This window comes from Oryctolagus cuniculus, chromosome X (assembly GCF_051225735.1).
Source record: "Oryctolagus cuniculus isolate XC-2025 breed Fujian yellow rabbit chromosome X, ASM5122573v1, whole genome shotgun sequence".
Classification (NCBI taxonomy): domain Eukaryota; kingdom Metazoa; phylum Chordata; class Mammalia; order Lagomorpha; family Leporidae; genus Oryctolagus; species Oryctolagus cuniculus.
The window spans coordinates 41793846-41816743 of NC_142888.1; positions in this window are offsets into that span (position 1 = coordinate 41793846).

The following is a 22898-nucleotide window of genomic DNA, read 5'->3' on the forward strand; positions in this document are numbered from 1 at the left end:
CTATTATTTTTCACTTTATGTTTCTGTGTGGGAGCAAACTGTTGAAATACTTACTTAAGGTATACTAAGCTGATCTTCTGTATATTAAGATAATCGAAAATGAATCTTGATGTGAATGGAAGGGGAGAGGGAGTGGGAAAGGGGAGGGTTGTGGGTGGGAGGGAGGGTATGGGGGGGGAAGCCATTGTAACATATGAGTCGTACTTTGGAAATTTATATTCATTAAATAAAAGATTAAAAAAAAAGAAACAAAATAACTAGTACAACAGGAAACTTGGATAGTGATGAGAAATCATAATGAAGTGAAGAATTTAATAGAGCAAATGAAAAACACAATAGAGAGCCTTAAAAACAGAATGGGTGAAGCAGAAGAGAGAATATCGGACTTAGAAGACAGAGAACAGGAAAGGATACAGTCAGACCAAAGAAAAGAAGAGGAAATTAGAAATCTAAAACATATTGTCAGGAATCTTCAGGATACTATTAAAAAACCCAACATTCGGGTTCTAGGAGTTCCTGAAGGCATGGAGAGGGAGAAAGGATTAGAAGGCCTTTTTAGTGAGATATTAGCAGAAAATTTCCCAGGTTTGGAGAAGGACAGAGAAATCCTAGTACAGGAGGCTCACAGAACCCCTAATAAACATGACCAAAAGAGATCCTCACCACGACACCTTGTAATTAAACTCTCCACAGAAAAACATAAAGAAAAGATCCTAAAATGTGCAAGAGAGAAACGTCAAATTACTCTCAGAGGATCTCCAATCAGACTCACAGCTGACTTCTCATCAGAAACCCTACAAGCTAGGAGGGAATGGCAAGATATAGCCCAGGTACTAAGAGAGAACAACAGCCAGCCCAGAATATTATATCCTGCAAAGCTATCATTTGTGAATGAAGGTGAAATAAAGACTTTTCATAGCAAACAGAAATTGAAAGAATTTGTTGCCACTCGTCCAGCCCTGCAACAGATGCTTAAAGATGTGTTACACACAGAAACACAGAAACACGGTCATCAATATAAAAGAAGGTAAAGGAAGGAAACCTCACAGCAAAAGATCACAGGGAATTCAAAGCATATATTAGAAAATATCTTCGGCAAATGGCAGGGCAAAGTTACCACTTATCATTAGTCACACTGAACGTGAATGGCCTGAACTGTCCAGTTAAAAGACACCGATTGGCTGATTGGGTTAAGGGACAAAACCCATCTATTTGCTGCTTACAAGAAACGCATATTTCCAACAAAGATGCATACAGACTGAAAGTGAAAGGCTGGAAAAAGATACACAATGCCAACATAAATGAAAAAAAGAGTGGGCGTAGCCATCTCAATATCAGACAACATAAACTTTACCACAAAAACTGTTAAGAGTGACAAAGAGGGACACTATATAATGATTAAGGGATCAATACAACAAGAAGATATAACAATTATCAATGTATATGCACCTAACTACAGGGCACCGGTTTATCTAAAAGATTTGTTAACGGACTTAAAGGGAAACTTAGACCCCAATACAATAGTACTGGGGGACTTCAATACTCCACTCTCAGAAATAGATCAACAGGAGAGAAGAACAAGGATACAGTAGATTTAAATGACACTACACACCAAATGGATCTAACAGATATATACAGAACTTTCAATCCTACAGCTAAAGATTTTACATTCTTCTCAGCAGTACATGGAACCTTCTCTAGGATTGACCACATACTAGGCCATAAAGCAAGTCTCAGCAAATTCAAAAGAATTTGAATCATACCATGCAGCTTCTCAGACCATAAAGGAATGAAGTTGGAAATTAGCAACTCAGGAATCCCTAGAGCATACGCAAACACATGGAGATTGAGCAACATGCTCCTGAATGAACAATGGGTCATAGAAGAAATCAAAAGAGAAATCAAAAACTTTCTGGAAGTAAATAAGGATAACAGCACAACATACCAAAACTTATGGGACGCAGCAAAAGCAGTGTTAAGAGGAAAGTTTATATCAATAGGTGCCTACATCAAGAAATTGGAAAGGCACCAAATAGATGAGCTTTCAATTCCCCTCATGGATCTAGAAAAACTACAGCAAACCAGACCCAAATCTAGTAGGAGAAGAGAAATACTTAAAATCAGAGAAGAAATCAACAGGATTGAATAAAAAAAAAACATTACAAAAAATCAGCCAAACGAGGAGCTGTTTTTTGAAAAAATAAACAAAATTGACACCCCATTGGCCCAACTAACTAAAAAAAGAAGAGAAAAGACCCAAATCAATAAAATCAGAGATGAAAAAGGAAACGTAACAACAGACACCACAGAAATAAAAAGAATCATCAGAAATTACTACAAGGACTTGTATGCCAACAAACAGGGAAACCTATCAGAAATGGATAGATTCCTGGACACATGCAACCTACCTAAATTGAACCAGGAAGACATCGAAAACCTAAACAGACCCATAACTGAGACAGAAATTGAAACAGTAATAAAGGCCCTCCCAACAAAGAAAAGCCCAGGACCAGATGGATTCACTGCTGAATTCTACCAGAGATTTAAAGAAGAACTGACTCCAATTCTTCTCAAACTATTCAGAACAATTGAAAAAGAGGGAGCCCTCCCAAATTCTTTCTATGAAGCCAGCATCACCTTAATTCCTAAGCCGGAAAAAGATGCAGCATTGAAAGAGAATTTCAGACCAATATCCCTGATGAACATAGATGCAAAAATCCTCAATAAAATTCTCGCCAATAGAATGCAACAACACATCAGAAAGATCATCCACCCAGACCAAGTGGGATTTATCCCTGGTATGCAGGGATTGGTTTAATGTGCACAAAACAATCAATGTGATACACCACATTAACAGACTGCAGAAGAAAAACCATATGATTATCTCAATAGATGCCGAGAAAGCATTTGATAAAATACAACACCCGTTCATGATGAAAACTCTAAGCAAACTGGGTTTGGAAGGAACATTCCTCAATACAATCAAAGCAATCTATGAAAAAAACACGGCCAACATCCTATTGAATGGGGAAAAGTTGGAAGCATTTCCACTGAGATCTGGTACCAGACAGGGATGCCCACTCTCACCACTGCTATTCAATGTACTTCTGGAAGTTCTAGCCAGAGCTATTAGGCAAGAAAAAGAAATGAAAGGGATACAAATTGGGAAGGAAGAACTCAAACTATCCCTCTTTGCAGATGACATGATTCTTTATTTAGGGGACCCAAAGAACTCTACTAAGAGACAATTGGAACTCATAGAAGAGTTTGGCAAATTAGCAGGGTATAAAATCAATGCACAAAAATCAACAGCCTTTGTATACACAGACAATGCCATGGCTGAGGAAGAACTTCTAAGATCAATCCCATTCACAATAGCTACAAAAACAATCAAATACCTTGGAATAAACTTAACCAAGGACGTTAAAGATCTCTACCATGAAAATTACAAAACCTTAAAGAAAGAAATAGAAGAGGATACCAAGAAATGGAAAAATCTTCCATGCTCATGGATTGGAAGAATCAATATCATCAAAATGTCCATTCTCCCAAAAGCAATTTATACATTCAATGCAATACCAATCAAGATACCGAAGACCTTCTTCTCAGATCTGGAAAAATTGGTGCTGAAATTTATATAGGGGCACAAGAGACCTCGAATAGCTAAAGCAATTTTGTACAACAAATACAAAGCCAGAGGCATCACAATACCAGATTTCAGGACATACTACAGGGCAGTTGTAATCAAAACAGCATGGTACTGGTACAGAAACAGATGGATAGACCAATGGAACAGAATTGAAACACCAGAAATCAATCCAAACTTCTACAGCCAACTTATATTTGATCAAGGATCTAAAACCAATTCCTGGAGCAAGGACATTCTATTCAATGAATGGTGCTGCGAAAACTGGATTTCCACATGCAGAAGCATGAAGCATGACCCCTACCTAACACCTTACACAAAAATCCACTCAACATGGATTAAAGACCTAAATCTATGACCTGACACCATCAAGTTACTAGAGAACATTGGAGAAAGCCTTCAAGATATTGGCACAGGTAAAGAGTTTCTGGAAAAGACCCGGGAGGCACAGGCAGTCAAAGCCAAAATCAACTATTGGGATTGCATCAAATTGAGAAGTTTCTGTACTGCAAAAGAAACAGTCAGGAGAGTGAAGAGACAACCGACAGAATGGGAAAAAATATATGCAAACTATGCAACAGATAAAGGGTTGATAACCAGAATCTACAAAGAGCTCAAGAAACTCCACAAAAACAAAACCAACAACCCACTTAAGAGATGGGCCAAGGACCTCAATAGACATTTTTCAAAAGAGGAAATCCAAATGGCCAACAGGCACATGAAAAAATGTTCAAGGTCACTAGCAATCCGGGAAATACTAATCAAAACCACAATAAGGTTTCACCTCACCCCGGTTAGAATGGCTCACATACAGAAATCTACCAACAACAGATGCTGGCGAGGATGTGGGGAAAAAGAGACACTAACCAACTGTTGGTGGGAACGCAAACTGGTCAAGCCACTATGGAAGTCAGTCTGGAGATTCCTCAGAAACCTGAAGATAACCCTACCATTCGACCCAGCCATCCCACTCCTTGGAATTTACCCAAAGGAATTTAAATTGGCAAACAAAAAAGCGGTCTGCAGCCTAATGTTTATTGCAGCACAATTCACAATAGCCAAGACCTGGAACCTACCTAAATGCCCATCAACGGTAGACTGGATAAAGAAATTATGGGATATGTACTCTTTAGTATACTATACCGTAGTAAGAAACAACGAAATCCAGTCATTTGCAACAAAATGGAGGAATCTGGAACACATCATGCTGAGTGAAATAAGCCAGTCCCATAGGGACAAATACCATATGTTCGCCCTGATTGGTGACAACTGACTGAACACCAAAAAGGAAAGCTGTTGATGTGAAATCGACACTATGAGAAACGGTGACTTGATCAGCATAGCCCTGACTGTTAATGAACAACTTAATACATTATCCCTCTTAGTAGTTTTTTTTTTGTCTGTTCTACTTAATATGACTGGTTTAATTCTGTAATTAATACACAGTTATTCTTAAGTGTTGAAATTTAACTGAAATGTAATCCCTGTTAAACATATGAGTGGGGATAAGAGAGGGAAGAGATGTACAATTTGGGACATGCTCAAGCTGACTTGCCCCAAATGGTAGAGTTAGAAACATACCAGGGGATTCCAATTCAATCCCATTAAGGTGGCATGTACCAATGCCATCTCACTATTCCAAGTGATCAATTTCAGTTCACAATAGATCATAATGAAAGGACTAAGAGTCAAAGGGAGCACATAAACAAGTCTAGTACTTGCTAATACTAACCGATAGAATAAATAAAGGGGAGAGTGATCCAACATGGGAAGCGAGATACTCAGCAGACTCATAGAATGGTGGATGTCCTAAACAGCACTCTGGCCTCAGAATCAGCCCTAAAGACATTCCGATCTGGCTGAAAAGCCCATGAGAGTATTTCAGGCATGGAAAGCCAAGGGACTCTGGCAAAAAAAAAATAAAATAAAATAAAAAATAACCTAAATGAAAGATCTCTGTGAATGAGATCCCAGTGGAAAGAACAGGTCTTCAAAGAAGGAGGTACCTTACTCTGAAGGGAGGAGAGAACCTCCACTTTGACTATGACCTTGTCTAAACAAGATAAGAGTCGGAGAACTCAGAGGGCTTCCATAGCCTTGGAAACTCATGACTGGAGCATAGGGAGATTACTGATGCCATAAACAGGAGTGTCAATTTGTAAAGTCAACAACAGGAGTCACTGTGCACTTACTCCTCAAGTAGGATCTCTGTCTTTAATGTGCTGTACATTGAGGCTTAATGCTATAACGAGTACTCAAACAGTATATTTCACTTTGTGTTTCTATGGGGGTGCAAACTGTTTAAATCTTTACTTAATGTATACTAAACTGATCTTCTGTAAAAAAAATAAAGAAGAAGAAATTAGCAATTCCCAACTTGACCCTCGCTTGGATTAAACATGACAGTTGGTCTGATCTGATTTCATCATCATTTAAAAAATCATCTATTATTTTTCACTTTATGTTTCTGTGGGGGAGCAAACTGTTGAAATCTTTACTTAATGTATGCTAAACTGATCTTCTGTATATAAACAGAATTGAAAATGAATCCTCATGTTAATGGAAAGGGAGAGGGGATGGGAAAGGGGAGGGTTGCGGGTGGGAGGGACGGTATGGGGGGGAAGCCATTGTAATCCATATTCTGTACTTTGGAAATTTATATTCATTAAATAAAAGTTTAAAAAAAAAAACTACTACTAGCCGGCGCCGTGGCTCAATAGGCTAATCCTCCACCTTGCGGCGCCGGCACACCGGGTTCTAGTCCCGGTCGGGGCGCCGGATTCTGTCCCGGTTGCCCCTCTTCCAGGCCAGCTCTCTGCTATGGCCAGGGAGTGCAGTTGAGGATGGCCCAGGTGCTTGGGCCCTGCACCCCATGGGAGACCAGGAAAAGCACCTGGATCCTGGCTCCTGCCATCGGATCAGCGCAGTGCGCCGGCTGCAGTGGTGGCCATTGGAGGGTGAACCAACGGCAAAGGAAGACCTTTCTCTCTCTGTCTCTCTCTCTCACTGTCCACTCTGCCTGTCCAAAAAAAAAAGTTTAAAAAAAAAAAACTACTACTAAAACAGTACTCTATTCTTTGTGTTTCTGTGTATGTGTAAACTGTTGAAATCTTTCCTCAGCATATACTAAATTGATCTTCTGTATATAAAATCATTGAAAATGACTCTTTTTTGTTATTTTTTAACTTTTATTTAATGAATATAAATCTCCAAAGTACAGCTTATGGATTACAATGGATTCCCCCCATAACGTCCCTCCCACCCACAACCCTCCACTTTCCCACTATGAATCTTGATGTGAATGGGATGGGAGAGGGAGTGGGAGATTGGATGGCTGCGGATGGGAGGGAGGTTATGGGGGGGAAAGCCGCTATAATCCAAAATTGTACTTTGGACATTTATATTTATGAAATAAAAGTTAAAAAATAAATAAATAAAATTAAGTGTAATTAAAGGAATTATAAAAAGTTTTCTATAATAATAATAACATCTCTGAATAGAGCAATCCTGAGAAAGAACATTAAATGAGGAATAATGTGTTCAACCAAAAGACCAGCAACAAACGCCTTCATTGCTAAAATCTACAAAATTGAAAAAAAAAAAAAACACCAACACAAATTTTTTGAAAAGTATTATACAAATTGTTAGGGAGGTAACTTTTCCAAACTCATTATATGAGTCCAATTTTTCCTAAAGTGACCCGATAGATGCAAGATCTCAGTTTATCTCTGATTCTCTTTTTTTGAAATAAAAACTTACAGAGTCCCTGCTGAATATAATGCAACACTGTCATCCTAATAGAGTTTATATTAGAATATAGGTGCAAAATTTGATAGTAATTGAATCCAGGGAAAATGTGAATGTAATTCATAATTACAATAATTCACATCAATCAAAAACAAACATCAGTATAATAAACTAGATGCAGAAAACATTTTGTATAAAATTATACATTCACTTTTGAGAAGTAAATTGAGCAGAACACTTATAGATTGCATATACTTCAATTACAAAACCCTTGCATTTGAGGAACCTGAGCCAGATTCCATTGAATGCCAACAAAATGAAAGCATTTACCCTATAATTGGAACCATAAAATGATGCACATTTTTTTACTATTATATTCAATACTGCAATGTAAGGTCTAGGCAAAACAAAAAGAAAAGGGAAGGAAATAAAAGACACAGATATAGAAAAGAAGAAATTGAAATTATTTATTTTTCCAGATGATTTTATTCTATTTATATGGAAATGCAACGAGTTCAACAACAGGCCACCTGAACTGGTAAATGACTGGTAGATTTGTAGGATACAAAGTAAGCACAAAAAATCAGAATAAGTTTTATATACCTATACTATTGTGAACCCACTGAGAAAATAAATTAAAGAAGAAATTAAATTCACAATAAGAAATAAAATACCCTGGATAAATTTGACTTGTGATGTAAAATGCCTCTACAGCAACAATCCTAAAGCCATGATAAAGAATCTGAGATCAAAAAGACCGCTCATATTCACAGATTGAAATACTTTCTAGTACTTCCATATTATCCAAGTTAATTTAAAGATACAATATGCTTTCCATCAAAATCAATGGAATTCATCATGTATCTAGAAAAATAAACCTAAACCTCATATCTTCACATATATTAAAAAGTGTTCCACATAGAAAAGTAACTCTTGAGAAACAGAACACGTCTGGGGTCACAACAAATGAGTTCAATACATACCATAGATGTATGGTAAACCCTGGCATAAAAACTGATGAATAGACCAGTGTAAGAGGATAGAGGCTCCCCAAAAGAAATACAGATACATACAGACAATGGATCTTTTACAAAGCTAACCAAAATACACTGGGAAAGGTATAGTCTATTCAGTAAATTGTCCAGAGGCAACAGGATATCCATATGGACATGACGAAACCCAGATGACCACCCCTCTTTTCCTATACAAAGTCAACTGAAAGTGAGTCGTGGATGCAAATGTAAGAACTGAAACTTACAAAATATAGAGAAACTATAGACGTTGACATAAGCAATGGCTTCTTGATAAGATACCCTAAGAACAGGCAATAAAAAACTAATAGAGAAAGCTTATATCAAACTAAGAAGATAATTCACAACAAAGAAGACAACCATCAGAGTGAAGATAAAACCCCTCTTAACTCCTATAAATCCAGCAGCACTTTAATTCTAAAACCAGGTATATGTACAAAGCAAACTAAGACCAATGTATTTGATAAATACAGATGCAAAAATTCCTCAAAATACTCGCTAATCAAACATAACAACACATTAGAAATATAATTCACCCAGACCAAGTGGGAATGCACTAGATAAAATATGTCCTTGATATAAACCTTAAACTGGGAATAGAAGGAATATTCATGAACACATTCAAGGTAGTTTAGGACAAACACAGAGCCACCATCAAATTGTGTGGGTAAATTGGAAGCATTTCCACTAAGATCTACAAGGATGCTCACCCCCATAACTGCTATTCAATATAGTTCTAGAAGGCTTACTGAGAGCCACCAGCAAGCAAAATCCAAGCAAAGGGATACAAACTGGAAAGCTTGAAGTCAAATTATTACTGTTGATAGAAGATATGATTTTATATATCAGGAAGCCAAAAGACTCCACCAGGAGACTATTGGAACTCAAGAGAGTTTGGTAAATTTGCAAGATAAAATCAATACACAAAATTCAATAGCATTTGTATAAAAAGACAATGCTATGGCTGAGAAAGGACATGCAAGATCAGTTCAATTCACAATAGCCAAACAAATTGGACTAAATTTAAATAAAGAGGTCAAATATCTCTACAATGATAATTACAAAACATTTTTAAAATAAATAGGAGAACATATAAAATGAAATATCTGTCATGTTCATGGATTAGAAGAATTAATAGAATCAAAATGTCCATACTAGTGAAAGCAATTGACATGTTCAATATGATCCCAAGCAAAATCGTAATGGCATTCTTCTGAAAAAATGATAGAAAAAATGATGCTAAAATTCATATGGAAGCCCAAGAGATCCTGAATAGCTAGAGCAAACTTAAAGAATAAAACAAAGCCAGAGGCATCGCAATATCAGATTTCATGACAACTACAGGCCAGTTATTATGAAAAAAGCCTAATACTGGCACAAAAACAGACATGTAGACCAATGGACTGGAGTAGAAATTCCAGAAGTTAATACACTCGTGTACAACCAACCGATCTTTGACAAAGGAGCCAAAATCAATGCCTGAAAAAAAGGTAGTCTTCAACAAATGTTACTGGAAAACTTGGATTCTGCATGTAGAAATATTAAACAAGACCACCACCTTACAATTTATACAGAAATGAACTATAGATGGATCAATGATATAAAACAATAACCTGATAACTTCAAATTACTAGGTGAAAATATTGGGAAACTCAGCAAGACATTGGCATACACATGGAATTCTAGTTAAATACCCCAGAATGATAGGCAATCAAAGCAAAAAATAAACAAATAGGATTGCATTAAGCTAAGATGCTATGCACTGCAAAGGAATTGCTCAACCTATTGTAGAGGCATTCAAGAGAACAGGAGAAAACATTTGCAAATCTTGCAATGGTTAAAGGTCTAATATCCAGAATCTACAAAGAGTTCCAGTAATCCAGAACAACAAAAACAACAAAAATCCTGTCAAGCAATGGGCAAAGGACAAAACAGACATTTTTGAAGGATGACATTCAAATGGTCAATGGAAACGTTTAAAAATGCTCAGGATCATTAGCCATCAGGAAATGCAAATCAAAAGGATGATGAGGGTGAAACCTCACCCCAATTAGAGTGGCTATCTTTCAAAAATTATAAAACAATAAATGTTAGCAAATATATGGGTGATAAAAAACTATAATCCACTGCTGGTTAAATTGTAAAAGAGTACAACCATCATGGAACACAGTCTGGTAATTTTTCAGTAATCTGAAAATCATTCTAACGTATACACAGCCATCCCACTCCTAAAAATTTACCCAAATGGAATGAAATCAGCATAAGGAAGACTTGTCTGCACCTGATGTTAATTGCAGATCAATAGCTAAGATCTGACATCAACCTAGAGATTCATCAACTGAATAATGGTTAAAGAAAATGTGGTATATATACACTATGCAAAACTACTCAGCTATATAAATTAATATGATCCTGTCTTTTACAACAAAATATATGCATATGGAAGCCATTATTCTCAGTCAAATAAACCAGCACAAAATCAACAAATAAACAAAGCACAAATAAGCAAAGCACAAAAATGCAATGTTGAGTTTTGGTTATTGCTTACAATCCTTGTCTATACTCTTGATAAACAGTGATTTTTCTACTTGTTCCATTCAATTCTTTCTTTGGTGCAGAGTTAAGCTTGACATTATAAAATAAATTGAAATTATGCAATTATAGATATAAAAAGAAAAAATAAGTGTGGAAGGAGGACAGAGGGTCCGAGCATGGGCAAGAGGGAGGTTAGGGTGAGAAATATTATGCTCTTAAGTCTGTGTATATGAAATACATGAAATTTGTTTGTCTTATGAATTTATTATGAATAAAATTATTTTAATACCCCAGTAGACTGGGATAAAGTATTTGCCAATTCTGCATTTCATGAAGAACTGAAATTTAGAATACATATGAAACTGCTGAAATTATGCACAAATATATCTAAGAATTGGGAAAGGATCTGAAGGGAAGAGAGAACTTCCACTTTGACCATGGCCTTGTCTAAAAATGATCAGAGTCAGTGAACTCAGGGGGCTTCCATAGCCTTGGCAGCTCATGACAAGTGCCTAGGGTGATTACTGAAGCCATAAAAAAGAGTGTCAATTTGTTAAGTCAACAACAGGAGTCACTGTGCACTTAATCCTCATGTAGGATCTTTGTCCTTAGTGTGCTGTACATTGAGATTTAATGCTATAACTAGTACTCAAACAGTATTTTTCACTTTATGTTTCTGTGTGGGAGCAAACTGGGGAAATCTTTACTTAATGTATGCTAAACTGAACTTCTGTATATAAAGAGAATCAAAAATGAATCTTGATGTGAGTGGAAGGGGAGAGGGAGTGGGAAAGGGGAGGGTTGCGAATGGGAGGGACGTTATGGGGGGGAAGCCATTGTAATCCATATTCTGTACTTTGGAAATTTATATTCATTAAATAAACGTTAAACAAAGAAACAAACAAAAGAACAATCTTTATAAAAAGAGGTACAAATATTTTAAGCAGAATGTTAATATGGAGCAAAATATGAAATCACAAGAGATCAATAAAAAAGCAAGATAGAGTCAAAGATCCCAAGGTGTTTAACATTTCTAAATAAATCATGTAAATAATTCATGTGGAAGAGAAACACAAAAAAATCACATGGCAACTGCAATTAAAAGATGAAAAGTTTTGAATAAAATTAAGCATCTAATCACAAAAATAAACTGTGAGAAAAGCAGTAAAAATAGTTATTACTTATTATAACTAAGATGGGCTGCAATGCACCTATAATATAAACCATAATTGTCATAGAACACTGAAAGCTATTTCCCTCGGAACACAGCTGTGCAACCCGCTCTGCTTGTATTTTCTGTCTTCAACAATGTCCTAGATGTGCAGTTAGGAAATTTAAAAAACAGAAATGTTTATGTAGAAGGTTATGCTTTTTTTTTTTTTAATTTTTGACAGGCAGAGTGGACAGTGAGAGAGAGACAGAGAGAGAAAGGTCTTCCTTTGCCGTTGGTTCACCCTCCAATGGCCGCCGCTGCAGCCGGCGCACTGCGCTGATCCGATGGCAGGAGCCAGGATCCAGGTGCTTTTCCTGGTCTCCCATGGGGTGCAGGGCCCAAGCACCTGGGCCATCCTCCACTGCACTCCCTGGCCATAGCAGAGAGCTGGCCTGGAAGAGGGGCAACCGGGACAGAATCCGGCGCCCCAACCGGGACTAGAACCCGGTGTGCCGGCGCCGCAAGGTGGAGGATTAGCCTATTGAGCCACGGCGCCGGCTCAGAAGGTTATGCTTTTAAGCAGCAAAACCATCAATACATGTTAATTAAACTATTATATACGGAGATAATCCCATAAAATTCAAAACAAATAAAAACTGACCAGAGAATTATGCAGGATTACTGTGTATAGGATCAATATATAAACCCAATGTGTTATGACATGCCAGTAAGAACGAAACAGACAACAATATTAAATTACAGAATACAGAACTACAAGTGAATATCTGTAATAGAAACAAGAGAAAGAGAGGTCAATCTATGTAATGTATTTTTTAGTATTTTTTTAAATTTTATTTAATGAATATAAATTTCCAAAGTACGATTTATGGATTACAATGGCTTCCCCCCCATACCGTCCCTCCCACCCACGACCCTGCCCTTTCCCACTCCCTCTCCCCTTCCATTCACATCAAGATTCATTTTCGATTATCTTAATATACAGAAGATCAGCTTAGTATACATTAAGTAAGGATTTCAACAGTTTGCTCCCACACAGAAACATAAAGTGAAAAATAATAGACGATTTTTTTTAAAATGATAATGAAATCAGATCAGACCTATTGTCATGTTTAATCCCAGTGAGAGTCAAGTTGGGAATTGATAATTTCTCTCTCTCTTTTTTTTTTACAGAAGATCAGTTTAGTATGCATTAAGTAAAGATTTCAACAGTTTGCACCCCCATAAAAACACAAACTGAAATATATTGTTTGAGTACTCGTTATAGCATTAAATCTCAATGCACAGCACATTAAGGACAGAGATCCCACTTGAGGAGTAAGTGCACAGTGACTCCTGTTGTTGACTTTTCCAATTGACACTCCTGTCTATGGCATCAGTAATCTCCCTATGCTCCAGTCATGAGTTTCCAAGGCTATGGAAGCCGTCTGAGTTCTCCGATTCTTATCTTGTTTAGACAAGGTCATAGTCAAAGTGGAGGTTCTCTCCTCCCTTCAGAGAAAGGTACCTCCTTCTTTGATGACCTGTTCTTTCCACTGGTATCTCACTCACAGAGATCTTTTGCCAGAGTGTCTTGGCTTACCATGCCCAAAATACTCTCATGGGCTTTAAAATAGTCCTGGAGTCATTTTTTTTAAAAGTCAAATGACCTTAAAAAAGAGCCAAGAATATAAATCATAGAAAGACCCAGAATACCGGAAAGATTCAGCATTCTGTTACATGTGAGACCATTATTGAAAGTCCAAGGGTCACAAGATTTTAATAGGGTCCTGGAAAAAGGAGGGAGGGACAGTGCTCTGATGTCATGATCATCAGGGAGGTGAGAGCAGCCCCTGCTGTTGGGAGGATCAAGCTGCAAAGATGAGGCAGTTTCAGACCTGAGACCAAGCAGAGTTCCTCTCTGCCCCCACCTGCCACAACCCCAAACTATGGCCCTCATGCTAGGAGCATTTGGATTGGCTGTGTGTTCTCTGATGTTATGCATGCTATGCATGCTCATTGTGAGGGCAGACTTTAAAATCAGGTGTTCAAAGGCAACACTGCTGAACCACACAGCATCTTCTTTTCTGGCATCCCAATGTTAGGCTTTCTGGGTTTGTTCCTGAGAGAGGTCTCAGGTGTTTCACCCATTGCTGCTCTGTGAACTTCCCTCACCACACTCAGGAGCCCTCAGGAGGAAGCTGGGACTCGTTGGAAGCTGGAAAGTGGTGAGTGTCAGAGACCAGTATTCTATGGTCGCAGGAGGTGAGCTGGGCCAGTAGCCAGGACCCTGGTGTCCTGTCCTGTGTCTAAAGGAAAAGGGTTTGTGTGAACCCTGGGGCCTCACAGCTTTCCAAATTGATGGTGGTTACTGAATCCACATGGAGAAATGAACTTCCACATGTGATCTGATATCCTTTGGTTGAGAAACGAGGTCACTAGTTTACAATTCAGTCCTGTCAGCACAGCTCTTCCTAGGTTCTGAGTCAGGTTTTGTTTGATGCTAACAACAGAATAGTACAGACTCAGTAATGTAGAAAGAAATGGTATTTGTCCCATGGTTTGGGTCCAAGGTCGGAGGGCAGTATCTGTTGATGGTCATCTTGTTGGCAGAGGTTTGGGTGGCACAGAGACCATATGACTGAATAATGAAATTGCAGGAGGTTCAAATATGAAGTAGTTTCTGTAGCACACACCTGGGAATAAGCAGTCACTCAATAATCACATGAATTGATTTAGCCTAATCACTTCATTAGGGTCCCGCCTGTTCCCAATGATTAATCTCTCCTAATTGGGATTAAATGCCTTCACACCCTTCTGTGGAGAGTAATATCTTTGTAAAGGCCAATCATTCTTCACTCCCTAACCCCAAGCTAACTGGTGTGAGAACTGAGAATCAAATACACTGTTGAACACACAGTAGTTTCATTATGCATCCAAATTTCGTTTAGTCAAATGATAGCTTGCAGCATTTGAGAATATCTCAGAATATCAGATTCTGCTGGATGTTAAATGGTTTATAAATTTGAGAGTTCATTTGTGACTGGTAAAAGAAAAAAAAATTCTTTTCTCCTCAATGCCTGTACCTTTGATTTTAAGACTCAGATATTTCATGGGTAATATGAGTGGCTATGATCCTGTCTAATACACAAATTTCAGGCCATAGCTAAGCTCATGCAAGTAAGATAGCTTTAGAGGGGATCTCTGGATAACTTCATAATTTTGACTGGAGCCAGAAAATCAAATACATGCTTTTCATTGGTATATGCCCGGGATGTGTTTATGCTAAAATCTTAATCCGTTATGTCTACTAACTCTATATAATGTCAGCAATGAACCGTTGGTAAGTCATAGGTGTTATAGATGTGTTGTTTGATTTTAAGCAAACAACACACATTTGGTGTTAGTGACCACGAAAATGACTGCACAGGTCACAGACTTAAACTGATTTTAAGTGTTTGATTTCTGGTGAGAATTAAGACCTTGGAGGAGGGAGCCAATGCAAACTGTTGGGAGGGAAAAGCAAAAAGTGTGGAACTCTCAGAATTAAATGTTCTGGCTGCTGAGGTTTGTCTTAGTTCCTGAGAGTGAATCCCCTTAGTCTGCATCTCCTGAGAGTGATCCCCAAAGTCTGGGAACCTGAGTTTGGTGTCCCTTGATACTGTGGGATAAAGAGGTTGTTTCCTTTTAATTGCACTTAGTACACCAGTTTAGAAATTATGTGCCATGATTTCATGTTAGACATACATACTCTTGCATAGATCCCTAATATACAGTAATAAAACCTGAAAGGAAGACAATTGTTGACATCTTTGTTTTCTGCTAAATTTGAATAAGAATTTTAACATCCATAGAACTAATATTCAGGAAAATATAGGGGCCTTGGTCAGTTCAGGTATTTTCCCAATCTCTTCTACTTCTGCCCCCGAGAGGAAAATCCTGGTTCTTTGATGTTTTTGTTTGCTTACTTTCTGTTTCTCTAAACCATGAGTTTTGCTAGCTTTGTTTGGTATTTGTGACAATATCTTTCTTGATTTTTGTTCCTCATCTGCTAATTCTTGGCCTTTTTTTGTTACATTATGGCAAAATGCTGTCATGTTATAGATTGTGTATAGACTGTGCTTCTGTAGGAAATATTGATAGTTAAAATGGATTGTCTATCTTTTCTTCCATATATACTGATTTTTGGGCCTTTTCAACACTTGAAGTGACCTTAATTATTTATTTTCTCCATCTAGTGTTAGCTGATGTATCTGCCCAATGACATATGGATAACTATTAATTACCCCTGGTTGGGTATTTATACCATTGTGTTTATTTGTTCTGATAAACACTGGGCAATCCTTGCAGTTTTGTAAGCATTTTTCTTAAATATTCTGATGCTCTATCTATGAACACTGATATGAAACACTGTACTATCCTCATAGAAAATGATCTGCTCATCTCACTGTGTAACCCTTTTAAATGTTCTGACACAAATCCTGATTAACCTGAAGTGCATATTGCTTTTCCAGGCTTCAATGTAATGGTGTTATAATGGACCGTGTTTCTGCATATTTTCTATTTAATCATTTTATATCTTCATTCTATTTTACTTTTGAAATCTGTAAATATGTATCTTAAGTTGACAAAAATGTAATGTATTTAGCACCTAAAATTGGTTTGGAACACTATTTCTTTGGAAGCTCCGATATCTTATAAAAGAATGTTCTCAACTCTTTACTCCTATTGTTTATATAATTTCTGTCATTATTTTTAATGATCAGAAACTGTAACAACACTGTTCATTGTTAAGTTTTTATTAAAATGATAATATTATCTGTTAGGTTACGTTGGAATAAAGAATATAAATATTTTGCTATACCTCCATTTGCTTTCAGTCTTTTCTTTACGTGGATGACTTCCAAGACTATGTTGCTCTTTATGTCTGATGAATTACTTTCTAATTTACTTGATAGAAAACAAGAGGCAATGAATGAGAGAAAGAGCTCCTATTCACAAGTTCACTTTGCAAATGCTCACATCTTCCAGGGAGGGATCAAATCTAAACCTGAGAGCAGGTAACTCACTTCAGGTTTTCCATGTGGGTAGCAAAAACCACATGTCCTGAGACATCATCATGACTTCCCAGGGTCTGCTTTAATTGGAAGCTGGAGTTAGGATCAGAATCAGGAAATGCACCCGGGTCCTCAATTGTGGAATACAGTTTTATTAATCTTAACAGTTACCCTAAGCCTTTTTTTTTTAAACTGAAATGCATGGATCCAAGTTTGAACATCATGCCTGTAATTTGACAACAGTATTAAGAATGAATGAAATAGTATAAAGGGATGGGGTCATGAGCAGTAAGGTAAGCCACGACTTGGGATGCCCTCATCTCATATTTATCTTCCTCATTCAGGTCCTGGGCATTCCCCACTTCCAATCCAGATTCTTGCTAAAATGTATCTGAGGGGCATTTGATGATGTCTTAAGTACTCATGTGTCGCTCCCCCTCTTCGTGGAGGAACGACACAGGACCCTGCGCTGTTCTTTTATCTCCTCGGCCCTCCCCGGGTTTGCTGCTGGTTCTTCCCGGGTTGGCTACCGACCCTTCCACCTCCGTGGAAGGGCGGTTCCCCCTAGCCACTTCCCCACTTCCGCGGGGGAGCGGCACACCGCCAGCCAGCTCTCCCGGGGGCTGCACAGGTGTTCTTTCAGATAGATGTTCCTGGTGCATGTTGTCTCTCTCCTCCTTTATAGTCCTCTTCCACCAATCCCAACTCTGCTAACCACACGCCGAGTACGCTGCTCTCCTCCAATCAGGAGCAGGTCCTACAGTTTATTGGTTGAACTGGAGGCAGCTGTGTAGAAGCTGTTTCTCCCTTATCAGCGCCATATTGTGGGAGAGCAGATGCATAGAATAAGTCTTAATTCCAGTAACTTAGTCTAGTCCGAGTTGCTCCCCACACTCATGTACCTTCTGCCTACATTGGAGATACAAAAGGTGTTCCTGGCTCCTAGATTAAACTGGAACCAGTCCCAGGTTTTGCAAACATTGACAAGTGAACTAGTGGATGGAAGATCTACCCACTACTGCCCCTCCTCCTTTCAAGTAAATAAATACATATTAAAACCTTACAACTATTCTTCCATTTAGGTTCAAGTTTAGCTTTGCAACAATGGCATTCATAGAATATCAGAAAGTCATGCAAGGGATCAGAAGAAAGTTCAATGGGAAAGGCAACCTTATTTTTAAATTTTAAGATTATTGAAATAATCCTTAGCAGGACTGGAGATTATTGCCTTATTACTTTCTTATGCTTTGTAAATGATGTAGTTTGGTTAATCACATAGTGCAGATAGTTCATTGATGGAATATAGAGACATTTCTGATTTTTAAAATTTTGCTCAGCCTTTGATTAACACTACTTGTATATTATTACAGGATACAGTGCAACACTCGAGTACTCACCCAACATAATTTAATCAATCTAGAAAATGAGGATTTCCCTTGCTTATTTTGTGTTTAAGGCCTACAAGTCCCTCCATTCCAATTTCTTATACAGTGTATCTTATCATGAACTAAAGTCACAACACCATATTATGGAACACTGCAACTGGTTCGTTCTTTCTAACTCTGTTTCTATATCTGTTATCCTACCACCCAGTATCTTCAGTAATGAATCGTCCCACCCTAATTAAAACCATTTATATTTATATCCACCATGTTTTAGAAACCCATATATCAGAGAACATGTGAGATTTATTTCTTCCTATGCCAGTCTTACTTCACTTAAGGATCTCCAGATCCACCCATTTTGAAGCAAATAATATCTCAATCCTTTTTAATCACTGAATTAGGATTGGAAAACCTGTAACACATTGATAGATTCCTAGGTTGGTTCCAAATATTTACTACTATGAATAGTGCTGTAGTCAAAACAGAAAGCAGAAATCTCTTTTGCATGCAGATTGAATTTCCTTCTGATACATACACAATGGTTGGAGAGGTTTATCCCTTCTCATTTTTTGAGGGATGGCCATACTAAGTCTTCATAATGCTCAGGCTAACTTGCATTCTCATCACTGTCTTATATTTTAAAATACTTATTTATTTGAAAGTCATAGTTACAGATAGAAAGAGAGAGAGAGATCGATCTTCCATCCACTGGTTCACTCCCCAAATGGCTGCAATGGCTAGAGATGGGCCAAAACAAAGCCAGGAACCAGAAACTTCCTCTTGGGTCTACCGTGTGGGAGCAGAGGCCTAAAGACTTGGGCCACCTTCCACTGATTTCCCAGGCCACAGAAGAGAGCTAGATCAGAAGTGGAGCAACTGGGACTCAAGTCCCCATATGGGATTTTTGGTACTGCAGGTGGCGGCTTTAATTGCTACACAACAGTGCAGGCTCCAATACCTTATTAAAGTTTTCTTTTCTTCATACCCTACTAGCATTTGTAAGTGAGGTGACACTTAGTGTATTTTGATTTGCATTTTCCTATATAATAATTATATTGCATGTTTTCCCATTTTTGTTGACCATGGGTATTTCTTCTCTACAGAAATGCCTGTTTAGATCCTTTCCCAATTCTTAGATATATTTGTGCATAATTTCAGCAGTTTCATATGTATTCTAAATTTCATTTCTTCATGAAATGCAGAATTGGCAAATACTTTATCCCAGTCTACTGGGGTATTAAAATAATTTTATTCATATAAGATAAACAAATTTCATGTATTTCATATACACAGACTTAAGAGCATAATATTTCCCACCCTAACCTCCCTCTTGCCCATGCTCGGACCCTCTGTCCTCCTTCCGCACTTATTTTTTCTTTTTATATCTATAATTGCATAATTTCAATTTATTTTATAATGTCAAGCTTAACTCTGCACCAAAGAAAGAATTGAATGGAACAAGTAGAAAAATCACTGTTTATCAAGAGTATAGACAAGGATTGTAAGCAATAACCAAAACTCAACATTGCATTTTTGTGCTTTGCTTATTTGTGCTTTGTTTATTTGTTGATTTTGTGCTGGTTTATTTGACTGAGAATAATGGCTTCCATATGCATATATTTTGTTGTAAAAGACAGGATCATATTAATTTATATAGCTGAGTAGTTTTGCATAGTGTATATATACCACATTTTCTTTAACCATTATTCAGTTGATGAATCTCTAGGTTGATGTCAGATCTTAGCTATTGATCTGCAATTAACATCAGGTGCAGACAAGTCTTCCTTATGCTGATTTCATTCCATTTGGGTAAATTTTTAGGAGTGGGATGGCTGTGTATACGTTAGAATGATTTTCAGATTACTGAAAAATTACCAGACTGTGTTCCATGATGGTTGTACTCTTTTACAATTTAACCAGCAGTGGATTATAGTTTTTTATCACCCATATATTTGCTAACATTTACTGTTTTATAATTTTTGAAAGATAGCCACTCTACTTGGGGTGAGGTTTCACCCTCATCATCCTTTTGATTTGCATTTCCTGATGGCTAATGATCCTGAGCATTTTTAAACGTTTCCATTGACCATTTGAATGTCATCCTTCAAAAATGTCTGTTTTGTCCTTTGCCCATTGCTTGACAGGATTTTTGTTGTTTTTGTTGTTCTGGATTACTGGAACTCTTTGTAGATTCTGGATATTAGACCTTTAACCATTGCAAGATTTGCAAATGCTTTCTCCTGTTCTCTTGGATGCCTCTACAATAGGTTGAGCAATTCCTTCGCAGTGCATAAGCATCTTAGCTTAATGCAATCCTATTTGTTTATTTTTGCTTTGATTGCCTATCATTCTGGGGTATTTAACTAGAATTCCATGTGTATGCCAATGTCTTGCTGAGTTTCCCAATATTTTCACCTAGTAATTTGAAGTTATCAGGTTATTGTTTTATATCATTGATCCATCTATAGTTCATTTCTGTATAAATTGTAAGGTGGTGGTCTTGCTTCATATTTCTACAAGCAGAATCCAAGTTTTCCAGTAACATTTGTTGAAGACTACCTTTTTTTCAGGCATTGATTTTGGCTCCTTTGTCAAAGATCGGTTGGTTGTACACGAGTGTATTAACTTCTGGAATTTCTACTCAAGTCCATTGGTCTACATGTCTGTTTTTGTGCCAGTATTAGGCTTTTTTCATAATAACTGGCCTGTAGTTGTCATGAAATCTGATATTGCGATGCCTCTGGCTTTGTTTTATTCTTTAAGTTTGCTCTAGCTATTCAGGATCTCTTGGGCTTCCATATGAATTTTAGCATCATTTTTTCTATCATTTTTTCAGAAGAATGCCATTACGATTTTGCTTGGGATCATATTGAACATGTCAATTGCTTTCACTAGTATGGACATTTTGATTCTATTAATTCTTCTAATCCATGAACATGACAGATATTTCATTTTATATGTTCTCCTATTTATTTTAAAAATGTTTTGTAATTATCATTGTAGAGATATTTGACCTCTTTATTTAAATTTAGTCCAATTTGTTTGGCTATTGTGAATTGAACTGATCTTGCATGTCCTTTCTCAGCCATAGCATTGTCTTTTTATACAAATGCTATTGAATTTTGTGTATTGATTTTATCTTGCAAATTTACCAAACTCTCTTGAGTTCCAATAGTCTCCTGGTGGAGTCTTTTGGCTTCCTGATATATAAAATCATATCTTCTATCAACAGTAATAATTTGACTTCAAGCTTTCCAGTTTGTATCCCTTTGCTTGGATTTTGCTTGCTGGTGGCTCTCAGTAAGCCTTCTAGAACTATATTGAATAGCAGTTATGGGGGTGAGCATCCTTGTAGATCTTAGTGGAAATGCTTCCAATTTACCCACACAATTTGATGGTGGCTCTGTGTTTGTCCTAAACTACCTTGAATGTGTTCATGAATATTCCTTCTATTCCCAGTTTAAGGTTTATATCAAGGACATATTTTATCTAGTGCATTCCCACTTGGTCTGGGTGAATTATATTTCTAATGTGTTGTTATGTTTGATTAGCGAGTATTTTGAGGAATTTTTGCATCTGTATTTATCAAATACATTGGTCTTAGTTTGCTTTGTACATATACCTGGTTTTAGAATTAAAGTGGTGCTGGATTTATAGGAGTTCAGAGGGGTTTTATCTTCACTCTGATGGTTGTCTTCTTTGTTGTGAATTATCTTCTTAGTTTGATATAAGGTTTCTCTATTAGTTTTTTATTGCCTGTTCTTAGGGTATCTTATCAAGAAGCCATTGCTTATGTCAACGTCTATAGTTTCTCTATATTTTGTAAGTTTCAGTTCTTACATTTGCATCCACGACTCACTTTCAGTTGACTTTGTATAGGAAAAGAGGGGTGGTCATCTGGGTTTCGTCATGTCCATATGGATATCCTGTTGCCTCTGGACAATTTACTGAATAGACTATACCTTTCCCAGTGTATTTTGGTTAGCTTTGTAAAAGATCCATTGTCTGTATGTATCTGTATTTCTTTTGGGGAGCCTCTATCCTCTTACACTGGTCTATTCATCAGTTTTTATGCCAGGGTTTACCATACATCTATGGTATGTATTGAACTCATTTGTTGTGACCCCAGACGTGTTCTGTTTCTCAAGAGTTACTTTTCTATGTGGAACACTTTTTAATATATGTGAAGATATGAGGTTTAGGTTTATTTTTCTAGATACATGATGAATTCCATTGATTTTGATGGAAACATATTGTATCTGTAAATTAACTTGGATAATATGGAAGTACTAGAAAGTATTTCAATCTGTGAATATGAGCGGTCTTTTTGATCTCAGATTCTTTATC